Consider the following 20,372-nt stretch of genomic DNA (forward strand, 5'->3'; position numbering starts at 1 on the left):
TACCTTCACCCATTTCCCCTTTCCACATCCAACCTTTGATAACCACAAATCTGATATGTTTTCCTATGAGTAGATTCTATATATAAGTGAGGCCAAATTGTATTTATCTTTCTGTCTGACTTATTTCACTTAGCATAACACCCTTGGGGGTCATCCATGTTGTTGCAAATGGCAAGATTTCCTTTTTTTTTTATAGCTGAAAGTTATACTGTATGTGTGTGTACCCCCAACATCTTTATCCGTGCATCTGCTGATGGACACTTAGCTTGTTTCCAAGCCTTGGCTATGGTAAATAATGCTGCTATGAACATGAGAATGCAGATATCTCTTTAACATAGTGTTTTCATTTCCTTCAGATATAATCCCAGAAGCGGAATTGCTGGATCATATGGTATGTTTTTGGTTTGTTTGTTTGTTTGTTTTTTAATTTATTGAAGAACCTCCAAACAATTTTTCCATGGTGGTTGCACCAATTTACAATCTTGCCAGCAGTGCACAGCATTTCCTTTTCTCTAAATCCTCGCCAGCAATTACCTCTTTTTTTTTTTTTTTTTTGACAATAACCATTCTAACAGGTATGAAGTGATAGCTCATTGTGGTTTTGATTTGCATTTCTCTGATGATTACTGACCTCCAGCGTCTTTCCATATATATCTTCTTTTGAAGAAGATATATGTTGACCAGAAAAACAATGTCTATTCAGTTCCTTTGGCCTTTTAAAAATTTTCTTGCTATTGAGTTGTATGAGTTCTTTATATATTTTGAATGTTAACTCCTTCAATATATGTTTTGCAAAGATTTTTTCTAATTCTGTAGGTTGTTTTTTCATTTTGTTGATGGTTTCCTTTGCTGTATGGAAGCTTGTTAGTTTAATACAGTCCTACTTTTTTATTTTGTTGCTTATACATTAGGTGTCATATCTAAAAAAGCATTGCCAACACTCATGTTAAAGAGCTTTTATCCTATGTTTTCTTATAGGAGTTTTATGGTTTCTGTCTTATATTTATAATCTTTAATCATTTGGAGTTAATTTCTATGAATGGTGTCAGATAGAGATCTAATTTCATGTCTTATATATGTGAATATCCAGTTTTTTACAGCACGATTTATTTAGGATACTGTCTTTTCCTTATTGAGTATTCTTGGCTCCCTTGTCACATATTAGTTGATTATATATGCTTGAGATTATTTCTGATTTCTCAATTGTTTTATTGGTCTATAGGCTGTGGGTGTGTATCTCAGTGTACATAACATACTATTTAGATTACTATAACTTTATAATACAGCTTGAAATCAGGGAGCGTGTGCCTCCAGTTTCATTCTTCTCGGGATTGCTTTGGCTCTTTGAGATATGCTGTGCTTCCATACAAATTTTAGGATTGTTTTTTCTACTTCTGTAAAAATGTCATTGGAATCTTGAAAAGGATTTTCTTGAATTTGTAGATGGCTGTGTGTAGTATGGACATTTAAACAATATTCTTTCAATCCATGAACACAAACTCTTTCCATTTATTTTTGTCTTCCTCACTTTCTTTCATTAATGTCTTGAGGTTTTCAGTCTAGAGATCTTTTACCTCCTTGGTTAAATTTATTCCTAAATATTTTGTTGCTTTTGATGCTACAGTAAATGAGTTTTTTTTTTAATTTTTTTTCACATACTTCATTGTCAGTGTATAGAAACACTACTGATTTATGAATTTTACATCTTGCAACTTTACTGATTCATTGATTATGTTGAACAGCCTGCCACCTGCAAACAGCCAATTTTACTGCTTTTTCTTCCAATTCTGATGCCTTTTACTCACTTTTCTGGCTTGACTTCTGACTGGACTTTTAGTACTATTTTGAATAGGAGTGATGAGAGTGGACACTCTTGTTTTTTTCTGATCTCAGAATAGCTTTCAACCATTCACCATTGAGTACGATGTTAGCTATGAGCTTGCCATATATGTCCTTTATTATGTTGAGATAAGTTTCTTTCAGATCTAATTTGTTAAGAGTTTTCATCAAGAAAAATTTTTGAATTTTGTCAAATGATTTTTCTGTGGCTATTAATATGATCATATAATTTTTGGAGAGTGTTCCCGTCTCTTCTATTTTTTGGAAGAGTTTGAGTAGGATTGGTATTAATTCTTCTTTAATTGTTTAGTAAAATTCACCAGAGAAGCCATTTGATCTTAGACTTTCTTTGAGGGGAAATTTTTGATTGTTGATTCAATCTCCTTACTAGTAATTGGTCTGTTCTGATTTTCTTTCATTTTTATTCTGAGTCTTGGTAGGTTGTATATTTCTAAGAATTTATCCATTTCTTCTAAGTTGTCCAGTTTGTTAGAATATAGTTGTTCATAGTAGAGTCTTGATTCTTTGTTTCTGTGGCGTTAGTTATAATGGCTCATTTTTTTATAATTTTGTTGATTTGAGTCTTCTCTTTTACTTGATTAGTCTAGCCAAAGTTTGTCAATCTTATTTAGCTTTTCAAAAACTCTAGCTCGATTAATCTTTTTTATTGTTTTCTTATTCTCTATTTCATTTAGTATTTCATTTCTGCTCTAATATTATTATTTCCAACTTTCTTCTAACCTTAAATCAGTTTGTTCTTTTTCTAGTTTCTTGATGTGTAGTTTGCTGGAGATATTTCTGGTTTCTTAATGTAGGCATGTATTGCTATAACTTTCCTCTTAGAACAGCATTTACTGCATTCCATAGTTTTGGTATATTGTATTTCCATTTTCACTTGTTTCAGGATATTTTTTTATTTCTACTTTAATTTCTTCTTTGATCCATTGGTTTTTTGCAAGAATGTTGTTAATTTTCATGTATTCAAGAGATACTCAATTGTCCTCCTGTTACTGATTTTTAGTTTTAAACCATTGTTGTCAGTAAAGATACTTTGTATAATTTCAGTTTTCTTGAATTATCAAAGACCTGTTTTAAAGCCTAACATGGTCTATTCTAGAAAATTTTATATGTGTACTTCAGAAAAATGTGTATTCTTCTATTGTCAGATAAAATGTTCTGTATATGTCTGTTAGGCTCATTTGTTCTATAGTGTTGTCCAAATCTGCTATTTTTAAAAATTTATTGGGGTAACATTGGTTAATAACATTATGTTTTAAGTATACAATTCTATAATACATCACTGAGTACCGCATTTTGTTCTCACCACCGAAAGCCTACTCTCCTTCTGTCACCATATATTTTACACACACCCCCACCCCCCACTTTAGTTTTCATCTTCCTCCTACCTCCTTCCGGTAACCTTTATAATGTTGTGTCTCTGAGTTTGTTTGCTTTCTTGTTTGTTGCTTTCTGTTTTATATTTCACACATGAATGAAATCATATGAAAATTTGTTTTCTTACTGATTCACTGTATGGATGATCTATCCAATGTTGAGTTAGGTTATTAAAATCAACTCTTATTGGATAGCTGTTTATTTCTCTTTTTTGCTCTGTTAGTTTTTACTTTATATATTTAGGTTTTCTGATGTTGGTCATGTAAATATTTACAGTTATATCTTCTGGATGGAGTAACCCCTTTATCATTATATAATGACCTTCTGTATCTTATTTTACCATTTTTTTTTTGTTATTGTTTAAAGTCTACTTTGTCTGATGTAAGTATAGCTTACAGCTACTCCTGCTTTTTTTTTTTTTTTACCATTTGCTTGAAATATCTTTTTCCATTCCCGTACTCTATGTGTGTCTTCAAGGCTAAAGTGAGTAATTTTTCTATGCAGCATATCATTAGATCTTGTTTTATTATTTTTTAATTTATTTTTTTACATTCAGCCATTCTATGTCTTTTGATAATTTCATTTACATTTAAAGTAATTATTAATAGATAAGGGCGTATTATTGCCATTTCGTTTACTGTATCTGGATGTTTTATAGAGGCATCATTTCTTGTTTCTTAATTCAGCTGTCTTTTTATGTGTTTTAATTCTTTATGTATCAGTACTTTTGTGTAATTACTTTATCATGTTCTTTAGCATGTTCTTTTGTGTAATTACTACAGGTTGTATGCTTGTGGTTACCATGAGGCTTACATAAAATATCTTAAAATTGTAACACTTTATTTAAACTGATAATAATAACTTGAGGAGCATTCCTAAACTCTATACTTTTACTTCTTTTCCCCATCACATTTTAAATTACTGTTTATAGTTTAAATATTTTTACATTATATATTCGATATCTGATAATTGTAGTTATAATTATTTTTACTACACTTTTTAAATGTTATACTAACATTATAAGTGAATTCTGCATCACTATTACTATATTACATAATCTAACTTGAAGTATGTATTTATTATTATCAGTAAGTTTTACACTACCTTCTTATGTTTTTATGATGTTAATTAGTGTCTTTTTACTTCCATTCAAAAAACTACTTTAACTTTTCTTATAAACCAGGTCTGGTGGTAATGAACTCCCTCAACCTTTGTTTAGCAAAGTCTTTATCTGTCTTTCATTTCTTAAAGACAGCTTGGACAGGTATACATTTTTTGTTGATTTTTTTCCCCCAAGATATCATTCCATTTCCTCCTGGTCTAAAGAGTTTCTATTGAGAGACCCACGTGTATTCTCACTGAGTTTCCTTGTATGTAATTTTTCTCTTTTGCTGATTTTCAAATTGTCTTTTCTCTCTTAACAATTTGATTATAACGAATCTCAGTGTAGCCCTATTCAGGTTCAACCTATTTGGGATCTTTTAGGGCTCATGGATCTGAATGTTCATTTTCCTTCCCTGATTTGGGAAATTTTCAGTCATTATTGCTTTAAATACATTTTCTGTCCCTTTTTCTTCTCCTTCTGGAATTCTCATAAGGTTGGTATTATTTCATTTGATCATATCCTTTAAGTTTGGTAGGCTTTCTTTAGTCTTTTTCATTCTTTTTTTGTTTTGTTTTGTTTTGTTTTGTTTCACTGACTAGATAATTTCAAATATCCTGTCTCTAGGTCATTGATTCTTCCATACTCTAAAGTCAGTTTTTGAAGTATTTAATTGCTTTTCAGTCCTTGTATTTTTTAACTCTAGGATATGTTTGTTTTGATTCTATTTCTTTGTTGAACATCATGTTTTAGTCATGCATTGTTTTCTAATTTCATTCAGTTGTCTGTGGGTCCTTGCATTTCACTAAACTTCTTTGAGATAATTTTTCAGAATTCTTTGTCTGACAGTTAATAGGTCTGTTTCTTTAGAATCAGTTATTCAGGCTTTATTAGTTTCCCTTTGTGGTGTCATGTTTACTTGATTTTCTATGCTCTTTGATTCCTTAAATTGCTACCTGCATTAAGTAATCTCATCTTCCAGAATTTACAGTTTTGCTTTGGCTCAGATAGTTCTTTATCAGTCAACTGTTTGTTTTTTTTTTTTGTATGTATCTTCTGGGAATGTCCTTGGGCAGGTGGAACTTACTATTAGGGTCTATTTTTAGGTGAGGCCACTGCCTGAGCTCTGTCATCATAGAGTGGAGGGAGGCTGATAACAGTTATATAGGAATGCTTGTTTGATGCCCTGCATAAGCAAGGCTATAGATTGAGCCCTACGATTTTCTGGGTTCTGGTCAGGCTTACTAGATGGTAAGGACTAGGCACTATACTCAGCAGTAGGTGGTGAATTAGATTCTCTGCCCTTATAGGGCAGCAGAATTGTTCCCAGGGCCTGCATGGCTCACTGAGTACCTGAATCAGGCAAAACTATGCATCGAATTCCCTGGCCAGACAAGGCCTCTGATTTTATTTTTTCTGAAGAAAAATAAAGTCATAGGCTGTGCTCTCTGTTCATGTGCTACTGTAATCAAGGCTTTTGGATTGGCTATACAGCTTTCCATGTGCTCTGGTCGGGTGCCTGGTTGGGCAAGCCAAAGGCTGTCTTCAGCAATGGGAAGGGCTATAAATTAATATTGCTGCCCAGGTTGAGAGGAAAAACCATGTCCACAGTCAACAACCTCTTTGTGGTCTTGACTCAAGCTGACCAATGCCTCAAGTTCCCTGAATCATTGATGTCACTGGCTTTAATCTGCACATGATCAGCTGTGCCTATGGTACTTTCTGCTCAAGTGTTGCTGGGCTATGTAGCTATCAGATATTCTGGCCAGGTTTTCTGGTGGGTGGGGCTGGAAGCTACACTCAGCAGTGGGCCTGGTTATGATTCAGCTCCCTTGCCTTGGTGGAGGCAAACCAGGCTTCAGGGTTAATAAGGCTCTTTGTTTGAGAATTTGAATCATGCAGATCTGTACCTGCCGAGTTCCCTGGTCAGAATGTGCAACTGCTTTTTGTCTACAGATGAGCAAAGCTGTTGGTTGACACTACTATTTGGTGCTGCAGGTTATGAAATTGATCTGTCAATATCCGAGTGCTGGTTTTTATAATCTCTTTTCTTCTTCTCTGTCATAATCCAATTCCTAGTGGTAAAGCTCAAGAGAATCTCCTGTAATTTATGTGGAACAAGACTAGAGTAGGGGCTCCCAAGAAGTTATTTACAATGCTGGGATAACTGGATGTCCATCGTAGTTCTCTTTTCTCACCATAAGAACCACTGTCTCAGGGGAAACTTCTCAGGATAGTGCTTCCCCAGCCTAGGAGAGGGGCAATGAGGTCAGCATGTAACTGCTCCTCTTACTCTTCTAATACAGTCTAATGTAGAACAGAGTGCTTCAGCCTCACCTACATGTTGTAGGATTCTCTCAGTGGTGTCTTATCCATAAGTACTTGTTAGTTGTTCTTGTGATGGGGAGCAAAGTCAGGAATGACCTATGTCGCCATCTTGGTGACATCACTCTCAAATTTAGAATGAGGATTTTGGGGGCAGAATTTTGTCTTTGGCTCATAATCCACAAATATTAATTGAATTAATTCTCTATATAAATGTAGATAAAAAATGCATTTGAGGCCAGAGGAATAGATGTAAATGGGAGGGAGAGAGAAGAGAGGAGGGAGAAAAGAAAGTATTCCAGCTTTAAAAATCCTTTGAAAAGCTGAATTTGGAAAAAGAGACTATAAAGGAGTGATTAAATATAAGAGGAATTCTCAAAAGGCTATAGTGTCAAGTATTCTAAGGGAAAATATTGTCTTAATAAGGAGGAAGTGGTTAACTTTGTTGAATGCTCTTGATACATCTAATAACGTAACAAAATAAGTTTCTACTGAATTTTTCAATACTTAAAGACTTCAATATGAACAGTTGTTTTTTTTTTTGTTTTTGTTTTTTTGATACAAATGGAACAGATTCAAGATTGGAGTGGGTTGAAGAATAAATGGGACATAAGGATGTAGAAGCTGAGCTATAAAGTGGTCTGGAGAGAGAAAAATAGCTGCAACTGTCTTGTTTTTATTGTAGTTTTTACTGTCTTAAGATCAAGGATTCTACATATGTAATGATAATAAACCCTCTCCCCCCATAATGGAATAGATTGATGATACCAATGAGGGATTAGTAAGTGTGGTAATTCCTGAGAAGTTATTAGGGGATGGAATATAAATCTTATTGGCCTTTGTAAGAAATACAGTAAGTTTATCCAAAGTACAAAGAAAAATGAAGAAGTGATTGTGACAAAATTTAAACTTTGGAAGAAAAATTTGTTATTTTGGGGATAATCTTTCTGATAAAAATTACAAGTTGCTCAGATTGAGGAGGAAAAGGAGTGTAGAAGTTTTGGATCAGTTGTCATTGTGGGCTATGCCACAATGGAATAAAGTAAAGGTAGAACGTACAGTAATACTGCTGCATGGCCTAAAGTAACTTCAGAGCTTTGTGGTCATTTTTAATCCATCTGGCTTTGACTATCCCCCAGGAGTCAAATAATAAGCCATATCTCATCAGACCACAATAAACTTTTCTTCTTATTAATTTGTTTAGTACTGTCATCACCTAAGTCACCCCATTTCCAAACCCTGAAGACACTGATACATTCATGCACTGACAATCAACTGGTTGACAAGTAAATTGCATCTCAAGTACATGCATGTCTTTGATCCATTTTTTTCTTCACGTGGCTACTACTCTAGCTTAGCATCTTATTACTTCTTACCTAAGCTAATCTCCCAAATTCCATCTGGTTCATTTAGATACTTATCTATATTATACTCTCCACAAAGCAGACCAAATACATTTTATTTATTTACTTAAAAGCCTTCGAAGATTCCTATGGTCTTTTATACCACCTATAACCCCTCAATCTTATATACCTGGATCTTTGTAATAATATTCAGCTCTGTTTTCCAGTTTCTTCTCATACTTTTTCACTATTTATACCCCATAATTCTGCCAAATGAATATATCTCATTCTACATTTTAATTAAGCCATATTTCTTTAAAGTCTGAATTTTATAACTGTAATACTCCTACCTTCTAAGCTAATTTCATTCACCTATACTTTAAGCCAATCTGAAATTCTGTCTTCATTATGATGTATTTTCTCATCTATCCAGGCAGCTAAGACAGACTTTTCTACTTTCCTTCCCCCAGTTTTCTATAGGCTTCATTTAGGCTTTTGTGTGACTGTGGTAACTGTCATATTCTGCTCCATAAAAGCAGATGATGTGGATTCAAATGTGTACTTTTTTGTTTTCTAATTTAATCATGAACAGGTAACTTAAGACTTTGATCTTCAGTTTCTTTATTAAAAAAAAAAAAACAGGAATTACATTACTCTGAAGATGAAATGAAACAACACATGAAAATAATAAAATATTAAATCAAATCCTCTTTCCTCTTCCATTAATTTCTAACATTCTACACCTAAAAGAGTGCCTTTCACAAAATATCCATTCTATTAATATTTGTCAAATTAAACTGAATGTGTTAAAAGTCTTTAATAATGGTATTTAATTATCTTTAAAAATGTCAATGCAGAGTTATATAGTATGGGTTATGAGTACTTGAACTGGAATTATTTTCGAGGAATTTATTCCATAATAACCAACTGAAAGCTAAATAATAAAGTGTCGAAATTGTGTTGGCTTATTTGTTTATATTTTGAGATAGGATGTTGAGGCACTATCCACAAAAAAAAAAAAATAGACCAAGTTGGAGTGCTACCATGAGAATAAAGAAAGGGAATGGAAGAAATGAAAAAAAGGTGGAGAGAAGGGCAAAGTAAGACCAGTTTTTTCTTAAAACTTTAGCTTTGGGCCAGTACTGAAGAGAACAAATTCATATAACAAATACATGGCTCAAGAACTAAAGTTACAAAATAAAACAACCTTTTATTAGATTACATTATTTCTCTTTAGGAGACGTAATTGACTGCGATAAGCCTTCTGGAGTACTAAAAGATGTATATGTTGGAAACAGAAACCATACATGCAAGATGTGATATTCAACTCCTATTTCATAATTTTGCAAACATTTGAAATAAATTAAAATATTTCCTAACTACCAATTACAAAAGAAAAAAAGCTTTTTTCCCCCTGTAAATCACATAGGTATTTTCAGGTCCTCAGGAATCTCTTGATGTTAACAAAGCTTTGTAATTCATAGGTGCCTATTTTTACTCCATATTTTAGAATAGTTACCAGATATGTTTCAAATTTCCTATTAAGTACAAAACTATTATATAACCATTTGGTTACCTGAAATTTGGATTATGGCCTTGTATTTTTGTGAAGTTTTAAACTCATGCTTCAAATGAAATGTACAGGCTTAGTGGAAATATTACTTCTCTGTCTTTGTTGTTTACCATTCCAGAATATTGAAAACACCACAGTGTTTTAAATCCACCATGGAAAGTGAAGGCGCCTTGCCAGAGATCTAAAATGCTTTCAAAGGAGGAGGAGGAATAATGTCTAAAAATCTAGGATGAATTCTTGTGATTATCTCATAGGTCAGTAGGTGGTTTCTAAACTTCACAAGTTAATGCAGGCAACATTCAATTTAGGTTCACCAAGTCTCAAAGACTTGGAAATCACATATTGAAATATGGGATGTTTCCCCCCAACCCTATAAAAAATTACAAGTGGTAGTAAGATCCTTATGTTCCATACTCCTGAGCTTAATGAAATCAATCTCTCTTATATTATATATATATATATATAATACATATATATATAATATACATATACATATAATGCCATTATATATATAAAATACTATTATATATAACATATACCATTATATATAATACCATTATAATTGATATTATTATAAAAATTAATGGTATAATTACAATATTTTATAGTTCCTCTTTTTCTTTCAGATCACTGTATCTAGGATTAGCAGCATCATGTTGTTTGAATTTTCTGCCAGTTTTACCTGTTTTTTGATAAGGGGAGCACTTATGTCCTTGACATTAGCCAGGTACTAGAGGCCCACGAAATGTGGCATTTAATATTCTCAGAATTCTTTGTATGCCTAGATATTTGTATTCAGTTACATAGCTAATATATATTGATATTCTCGACATGGCGTATCAGCTTAAGAAACAACAAACAGAAGAAATGTGTCAGTTTCTTTATTAGAAGATCTTTATTACAACAATGAAGAGAATAATGATATCTGTGAGCTTGATCCTCAGGTTCCTTACGTGCTCAATTATGGTCTATTGACCTTCCCTCAAGATGAGATGGGAAGGATGTTTCTGTGAATTTCTGCATTCCAAAATGCCTACTTCTTTAATGTCTTAATCTTCACTTTCTTATTCAGCATCTTATTCACTAAATCCTCTCTCTTCCCCAGCTGTGTACTTAATGTTCAATGACTGATGCTGTACTTTCTTCTCTTCATATGCATTATCTTGGGTGAATCTTACTCATTTTAAGTTGTTCCCACATTATGCAGCAGATAGATATATAAGCTTCTAGATTATCATATCTGATGCCAAGTTTTTATGAAACCCCAGACTTTTCATGTTGTCATTTTATACAGTGATGTTATCTCCCAGTTTCATACACTCTGCTCCAGCTAAGCATATATTTTTACTCTTTACTCTTCGAATATAATTACTTTCCCAATATTCCTCATTGTCATAATTTCCACAAGGGTGGAAACTTTATGCTATTTGCTGTTGAGTCTCTAGTGTCTAACACCATATCTGGTACCAAGTGAATGTATAAATAATAAGTACGCATAAGGAAATATTTTTAAAAACAAAATATTTGTACTACAAATTAGTGATCAAACTCAAGGTTACAGAAATTGTCCTTGAGTAAAATGGGTGTTTCTGACGATTTTGGATTTTAATTGCAATCAATAAACCATTAAGAAATTATAGAATTAAAAATATTTTAAATTGCTACCTTGAATTTGCATGTGGTAAAAAAAATAAAAAAGTCAAGAGTGTTCTTTATGGCCATTAAAAAGTAAAAACCAGAACTGAAATCACAAGTGATAAAAATTAATTTAAAATGTTATATAACCCATGTAGATAAATAGGCATGACTCAACTTCCTGCACAAGTATTCTTACGTGACCATATTTTGCTCCAATACTTTACTTCTCTTAATAGGCCCACTGTTAACCTGTTTAGGGAATAACAATGAGAATAAATAGTGAGTCTTCATCTTTGAAATGCTGCCCAGAAGACCTTAATCAACACCTATTGATTTTAAGTCTAGAGGGAGGTCAGCTGCAGTCATGTACATTAATATTTATTAAAAGTTGTAGGTGAGGTCTAATAAAAATTAGATTTTCTATTTATCTTCATTTAGATGGCAAGGAAATTAGGCTGTAAAAGCACCAATAATTGATTTTAGTTATTTACTTTAGCTTGGCAGGCTTCAGGTGCTGACTTGTGAGTGAATTCATAGGTGATGTTTACATGGATCAGACCTGGGAACAGAGGACTCTGATACATTTATCACAAAATCAGAGTCCAGGGAAAAGCAGTTATCTACATAGCAGTAGCAATGCCATTTAAATTCTCTGTAATTTTTTTTTCTTCTTCTTCTACAAGGAATATTGAACTTATAAAAGGCTACTAAGGGTGAAAAGAGGAATCTTGGTATGACCTCACACATTTAAGAATCTTATATACCTCAAAGATGGAGAAGTCAACTGAGAGCAATACATTCAAATTCAACAAAAGCTGATTTTATCTTTTAAATTGGATGTTTGTGAAATTATATAAAGAGAGGGAAAGTAGAAAGCAAGAAAAAAGATCAAAAAGCATAAAAGATTTTTATATTTTTTCATATTTCAGTTTTTATATTTCAATTATTCTCTCCTACATTTTTAACATCTCAATATTGATGGACTTGGTTACTGCTGGGGTAGGGAGGTATAAGATGTAGTGTGAATGATGCTATGGAGAAAATTTGCTGGCCGTTCCCATGATGAGGTTCCATAGGTGTTTTGGTAATGCTGGGGCAACCTGAAAAGCTATGTATTTAAAAATTCTGTTCATTCTTATATTTTAGAGACTATAGTTTTAGCTCACAGATACCCAGATATATCAGTATCAACAATGTGTCTTTCAGAGTATTTATAATAGGGACTGATCAGCTGTTTAACCACACCCTTTTTTTTTTTTTTTTTTATTCCTAGGTATAGCTAGACCACGATCTTAGCATCATCACTAGATAGGTGACTATAAGGCACTGATACCATTTTTAGTAATATTCTGTGAACAAGAAATTGTGTCAGTCATGCTTGAGCCAGTATGCACTATCCATTAGTATATGAGCAGCTAACATAACCTTGACTTATACCATAGCCCAACTACACAGAATCACTCAAAGGTCAACATATGTGCCTTAGTCACTCTAGTCCCCTTTTAGGAAAATGATCTGATTATCCCCACCCTCTTACATCCATTATTAACTTCATTTCAATGACTTCAGTCATTTTGCTCCCTTGAAGCTACAGGAGAATTTAACCCCTGGTGTACTGTAGGACAAGGATTGCACATAATTCTTCATCCATGATGCTTGCTGCTACTGGACACTTTGTATAACATCCTTACTCAGTGCCGTTCTGTGACATGGACACTACCAAGTACTGGCCCCTTCACTCAAGAGTCCCCTGACCATTTTTGCTTCATGAGGTTATAGATTCTGCTGCTGGGAAATTAGAAAAGATGTTTTTGTTCCTCATTGATGAGTCACAGTACAGAAGGACACTTATAGCCAAAAGTCAAGAGCCAGAATTATGAAAGCCAAAATCCAACCACTACCGGAAAGAAGAGTGAAGGAGCAATGACATTTCAATACCTAGGTCAAAAAGCCTATATTTTAGAAGTTCAGAAAGTAAAATGTACTAGTAATACTGTGATAAAAATAGTTCATCTATGAAAATACTTAAGATATTTTAAAATTATTGTATGTGTGTATGTTTATTTTGAGAAGCTACTGACTCAGTTCAGACCAAAAGCCCTGCTTACAGCTGCCAGAACAATTCCAGACTTTGTAATAAGTAGATGTAAGTCTGTGAAAGCATTGGTTAGCAATTACTCAGGAATTGAAAGACCTGATCCCATAGATTGAGAGATCAGCATCTTCAGGTGAAAAAGGCTGAGACAAGTAGGCTGACAATATTTGGACTAAGTTGCCAATTCAATAAATGCTGTTATAGTATGAATTCCTAAATCTGAAATCCATAGTGCCACAGTTATCTATCTACTGTAGGACAGTTGAAAGAGAAGGAAAATTCCTGTTTAAAAAATAGATGAATTTCTCAATCTTCATTTAAAAATTTATTGTATATAGCCAGACATTTTGAGTCTCTTCAGTGCATTATACAGGTTCACTAACTGAAGCACTCTTAGTTGATTTTTTTTTTTTTTTTTTAACTACAGGGGTCATGCTAAGTTCTCTCTTATCACTTTTTTTCTCATTCAATAACCCTCCAGGGAAGAAAATTGCAAGACTTCAGTCTTCATTTCTAATAATACACAGAAAACACTCATCTTCACATTTCCTTTCATTCGAATACCAATTTTAAAAGGTTTTGGTTTTCTTGAATCTGTTTAGTACATTTAAGTGCAGATTCAGAGTAGTAAAATTATCATAGCCCCAATTTGTATTATTCATTAACAAATAATATTAAATCTCTTTAAAATAATTTATATTTATAGTAACTTTAGTCTTTCAAATTTTCTTTCTATTCTAAATTATTCTAATCATACCTCTTTACTGTTATAGTTTCAGATTTTTTAAAAATCCTTTTTCAGCATTAAAAATACTGCTCTAAATATATGTGATAGATAACCAAGTAAATGCACACAAACGTAAATATATTTGTTAACATAATCTCAAATGTGTTATGCTTTAATCTGTTTTCAAGGGCACTTTTAAAATTGCCTTTGAAAAAAATATATACGAAATATTCAGTTAAAACTATGATAGCCAACTAGTCAAAAATGTATATCACTTTAGCAAAAAAGTGAACTTCTGCATGCAAACTATGATATTTTACTCTTCAAGTTTTTAATGAGTGCAGTGATATGCTCAAAGAAACATTAAATAATTAATAGTCAACAACGAAAAAACATTTTAACAAAACTGGAAAGCAGCAATTTTTAAATTAGGCCACAGTCATTAAGGCTAAGACACAGCATTGGATAATCCCTGTTTAGTATTATATTCTATTACCTTTAATTTCTTTTACAAAAGGAACTCTAGACATATATTCTTTTAAAAAATATTGCTTTTTAAAAAATTACAAAATGAATGCATTTTGATTGAATATACATATTTTTTTTTAAATTTGGAAGAGAGTAAACTCTATCATACCCAAATTGATTCTCAAAAAAAAAAAAAAAGTTTTTTGTGGATTTCTATACATTCTCCTAGACCTTTTCTGTATATATACCAATAGAAAATATAAACTCTTATAAGTTTGTGTGTTTGTATGCACATTCTATTTAGTGTAGTTATGCTATACATCCAAGTCTATAATGTGACTTTTTTTTTCACTTGTTACATATAAAATAATTCATATGAGTGTGTATATATTCTTTTTGAAGGTTGTTATTCCATATTTCATTTTTGATGATTGTTATTCTATATTATAATTTATTGCTATTGGTGTTTTCTCCAACTTTTACTATAGCTATCATGCTGCAATGAATATTCTTGAAAGTATTTTCCATACGTGTATTTTAAGACAAAAGTCAAATAAATCATGAATTATACATTTATCTTTTTATTAAAATATATGTGGCATATAACATTGCATATATTTAAGATGTGTGACATGTTAATTTGGTACATTTATATATTATGTATGATTTCCATTGTGGCAATAATTAGCACCTCTATTGTGTCACATAATTATAATTTTTTTTTAGTGGTTGGGATAATTAAGATCTAGTCTCTTAGAATGTTTGATTATAATAACAATATTGTTTCTGTATTCACTATACTACGCAGTAGATCTCTAGGGCTTACTATTCATTGCAAATTTGTACCCTTAAACAATATCTGTCCTATTCTCTTAACCTCTATCTCCAAGTAACCACCATTTTACTCTCTGTTTTTACAAGTCTAGCTATTTTAGATTCCACATATAAGTCATACCAAATGTTTCTTGTCTTTCTCTAACTTATCTCACTTAGCATAATGTGTTCAAGGTCCATCCATGTTGTTGCAAATTATAGGATGAATTTGGAAATTTAATTCTAGTTTCTGTATTCTGTTCCATTGGTCTATGTGTCTGTTTTTATGTCAGTACCACAATGTTTTTCTTACTATAGCTTTGTAGTATACTTTGAAATAAGAAAATATGAGACCTCCAGCTTTGTTCTTTCTTAGAATTGTTTTGGCTATTATTTGTGTTTTTTTTCTGGTTCCGTACACATTTTTAGGTTATTGAGGGTGTTGTTGTTTTTTGTTTTTTGTTTTTTGTTTTATTTCTGTGAAAAATGCCAATGAAATTTTTATAAAAAATGTGTTGAATCTTTGATGGCTTTGGGTGGTATGGACTTTTAACAATATTAATTCTTCCAATCCATGAGCACAAGGTGTCTTTCCACTTATGTTGCTGATTTTTTTCAGAAAAGTCTTGTAGTTTTTATTGTTCAGATCTTTGACTTCCTTAGTTAATTTGTAAATATTTTATTCTTTTTTTGATACAAATATAAATGTTATTATTTTCTTGATTTTTGTTATTAGTATATAAAAATGTAAATAATTTCTGTATATTAATTTCTGTATATCCTACAAATGTATTGAATTCATTCATTCTAATAGTTTTTTGGTGGAGAATTTAGGGTTTCTATATATAGTAACCCCCACTTTCTTTTGATTTCCACTAGCAGGGAATATCTTCTTCTATTCCTTCACATTAAGTTTGTGTATCTTTAGAGATGAAAGAAGTCTCCTATAGGCAGCATATAGTTAGGTCTTGCTTTTTAAATTTATCCATTTTATGTTTTATGATTAGTGAATTTAACCCATTTATATTTAGAGTGATATGTAAGGATTTGCCACTGCCATCCTATAATTTGTCTTCTAGTTGTTGTGTATTACCATAGGCTATTTTTCCTTGTTCTGCCTCCCTTTGTAATTTGGTAGTTTTTCGTGGTAGTATGCTCAGTCTTCCTTTTTTTTTTTTTTTAAATAAATTTATTCTCGATTTTTGTTTTGTGGTTACCATAAGATTATTAAAAACATCTCATATATAAAACAGTTCATTTTATGCTGACAGCAACTTAATTTGCCTATAAAGGCTTCATCTTTTTACTCCTTCCTTTTTATAATTTTGACGTCACAATTTATCTTTTTTATGCTGTGTATGAATTAACACATTACAGTATCTATATTTTAAATATTTTTTCTTTAAACTTTGTAGTTAAGTTATAATACAATTTTATAATTATAATACAATTTTCTAATACAATTTAATTATAATTGTATTATAATTCAATTATAATACAATTATAATACAATTTTAATACAATTATAATACAATTTTCTAATTTTTTTCACCTGTACCAGGATGTTATGTACTTTCACTGATTCTGTGTCACTTATTAGCATCTTTTCATTTCAGTTAGAACACCTTTCAGTATTTCTTGAAAGGCAGATCTAGTGGTGGTGAACTCCCTTATATTTTGTTTATCTAAGGAAGACTTTATTTCTCCATCTATGAAGAATAACTGCTGGATAAAGTATTCTTAGTTGACAATATTTATCTTTCAACATTTTGTGTCATTCACTTTCTCCTGGCCTGTAGAGTTTTTGCTGAGAAATCTGTAAACCTAATGGGGATTTCTTTGTTGGTTACGTTTTTTTCTCTACCTTTAAGATTATTTATTATTGATTTTTGACAGTTTCACTAAAATTTGTCTTGGAGAAGGTCTTTTGCATTGAGATAATAGGGCGTTCTATTTGCTTCATGGACTCATATGTACAATTCCTTCCCCGTGCTTGAGAAGTTTTCAGCTATTTCTTTAAATAAACTCTCTGCCCTTTCTCTGTCTGGTACACCAATTATTCTGATATTTGCCTTTCTGATCGAATTCAATAGCACTTGGTTTCTTCACTTTTAAAAATCATAATTCTTTCTCCTATTCTAACAGAATTATTTTTCTATATTACTATAGTCAGAGTCATTTATTCTTTCTTCTGTCTGGTCCGCTTTGTTACCAATGCTTTTTATTGCATAGTTTATATCATTCATTGAATTCTTCAGTTCTAAAATTTGTTTGGTTCTTCGTTATAATTTAATCTCTTTGGTAAAGAACTCCTTATGTTCATTATTTTTTTTTTCCTGAGTTCATTGAATTACATTTTTGAGTTTTCTTATCATTCACTACATTTCTTCATAATAGCTATTTTGGATTCTTTATCAGCTAAATCTCAATATTCTGTTTCACAGAGTTCTGTTGCTAAAAAATTTTCTTTTTGTGATCTCATATTTTCTTTATTTTTCATAGTATTTGAAGATATGTGTTTTTGCTTCACATTTGAAATAGTGCACACCTTCCTTTAATTAAGGTTTTATTTTGATCTTACAATTTGACAGACTGGCTATTAAAAAGTTTCTTTTGTGAGCATCCTCCCAGTTTTGTATTCTCCAGGCTTTCTTCTCCACCTCTGCCTCAAGTGCTGGGAGTAGGAATGAAGCAGGATCATTGATTTCCTTGGATCTGCAGCCCCCACTGAGGTCCTATTTGCAACTTTCAGATATACAGGTATCCCTCTTATAATGTGCAGAGGTGCTCACTTTATTTATTTATTTTTAATGCCTACATCACCTGGCATTCCTAGGTTGTCTCACCTCCAAGTACTAACCAGGCCCGACCCTGCTTAGCTTCCAAGATCAGATGAGATCAGGCACGTTCAGGGTAGCATGGCTGTAGACAGAAGTGATTTTATTTGATTATAGATGTCCAATTAGTTTATCAAAGAAAGAAGAGAGGAACAATTAATGTTGCCATGATGATGTTACTCTCAATAATATACACATTTCAAATTATGATAAACACGCCCATGGTGCATTCCCAAAGTCTGTAGTCAATAAAAAACAGTGTATAATAGTATCTCCTTTCTAATTACTTGCTAATAATAGGTATTATAAAGTTTCAAATATCAAACACCATTGATTTAACAAAATTAAACACATTTCTTTGTGCCTATTAGGTGTTTGTATACTGTCCTCTTTAATTTGCCTATTTGCTTTTTCTTGAATTATGTATTTGAAGGATTAATCTTGTGTCACAAATTTTCTCCCATTTTATCAATTTTAACTTTGGTAATTATGTGTTTGTCATTAGAGAAATTTTCCTTTTTATATAATCACCATTTTATAAATATTTTTCTATAAGATTCTTAAGCTTCATTTAGCTTGGGAAGTTCTTTCCTCTTAAAGAAAATATTTTACCTAAAATGTTCTCCATTATAATCCTCAAGTACACACATATGCTTAGCTCTTCACTGCCTTTTCTAATTTCAATTCTGAATATGTACTGCCTCAAAGCCTTATGATTTCAATCCAAACAATGGGCAAATATAGTATTTATATGCTGTTCTTGATATTTTCATTGGGTCTCAGTTTTTTCAGCTGTAAAAAAAGATTACTAACAGTTGACAATCTAAATGTCTTTTCTAGTTTTGATATCTTAGCCAGCTAGACACAAGGAATATGTTGTTCTTTTAAAAGGGATGATGTAAGTAACTGTAAAACCTTTATGGTCAAGAAAGACTTTTTTTATCCCATTTCCCATTTGCCCTGAGAATACTCGCTGGCGGCTCTTGCAGATCTTACTCCAAGATTACTTTCAAATACAGCCCTAACTTTACCCCCCAAGTTTGCTATGAAATATCTTATTTTTATTTTCACATACCTTTAGTGTATTGATAGTCTTTAGAAACAAATGCCATCATTCTATTTACAGCATTCTGTTTTCGGTAGTGGAATTTCTATTTACAAAATATAGTAATTCTCGATCACTGAAAATGTCAAATCATAGATGTTCTGCTTTGTCTTGTTCCAGGCTTTGCAATTTACCACATAAAAAATTATTAAATATTGATCATCATATACATTTCTGTTACACTAGGATTAAAATTCTGTTTATAAATTACTACAGGAATATATTTTATATTTATTTTCACATTGAAAACCAGTCAGATTTTCTTCAGACTCAGAGTGTGTTTATGTAAAATTAACACCTTAAGCGAGCTGCATTTTTTTTTTTTCAAAATGAGAAATGGGATAAAAGGTAGTACAGCAATAATATATTCAAATGGAAAACACTGATGTGAGTTTGTAATCTTAAAAATGATTTTCTAGCTCTGTAAATGTGGTCCAATAGCAGCAGCTGCCCCACTTTAGCCCATTAGCTGAATAGTACCTCAATTTTCATTTCTAATACTTTCTTCAGTTCAAGAAAACAGACATGCTTAAGGTATAATGACATCAGCAACATTAACAATAATAAAGAATATTTGTATCTACCACTGGTTGGGGGACCTTGAAGGAGAGAAAGCTTAGAAATGCTTCCCTAGTTTGTAGCACATAGATGCTTTGTAAAAAAGCAATGGACAATCCAGGAAAGAGCCTGTTCTATCCCAAGCCCAAACCAATATTTTTTGGAGGATTTTGTAGAAGTTGTAGCATTGTGTCTGTGGGGAACTACATCCTAAGAGCTGGAGGTGGCAAAATAAAAGATTGCCTAAGGCAAACTAGAAAATAAATGGGAACAAAGAGCAAGAATAGTGAAATGTCTCATGCAGGAATGTTCACTTAGTTTCTCAAATTATGAGAAGGAGATGACTTCAAGAGGGAGTGTTCTAAATTTCACTCAGTGTCAAAATATATTTGTAATTAAGTTGCAATATTAAATAAATATATTTAAATTTTTAGAAATATAATTATAATCAATATAGGTGTATACCCATTACCTTATACCTAGCACTGTTCTAGGAACTGCTGACCCAGAGGTTTCTTGTTTCTTGAATCTTACACTTTAAAGGAGGGAGATAC

General features: G+C 32.0%; 1 pseudogene; it reads right to left on the reverse strand.

The window, feature by feature from the left end:
• Positions 1-18,129: 18,129 nt before the first annotated feature.
• On the reverse strand, positions 18,130-18,248 carry LOC120615257 (uncharacterized; annotated as a pseudogene).
• Between the last annotated feature and the right edge of the window lie 2,124 nt (positions 18,249-20,372).

The sequence above is a fragment of the Pteropus medius genome, unplaced genomic scaffold, assembly GCF_902729225.1.
Source record: "Pteropus medius unplaced genomic scaffold, Ma_sr-lr_union100, whole genome shotgun sequence".
In the NCBI taxonomy this organism is placed as follows: domain Eukaryota; kingdom Metazoa; phylum Chordata; class Mammalia; order Chiroptera; family Pteropodidae; genus Pteropus; species Pteropus medius.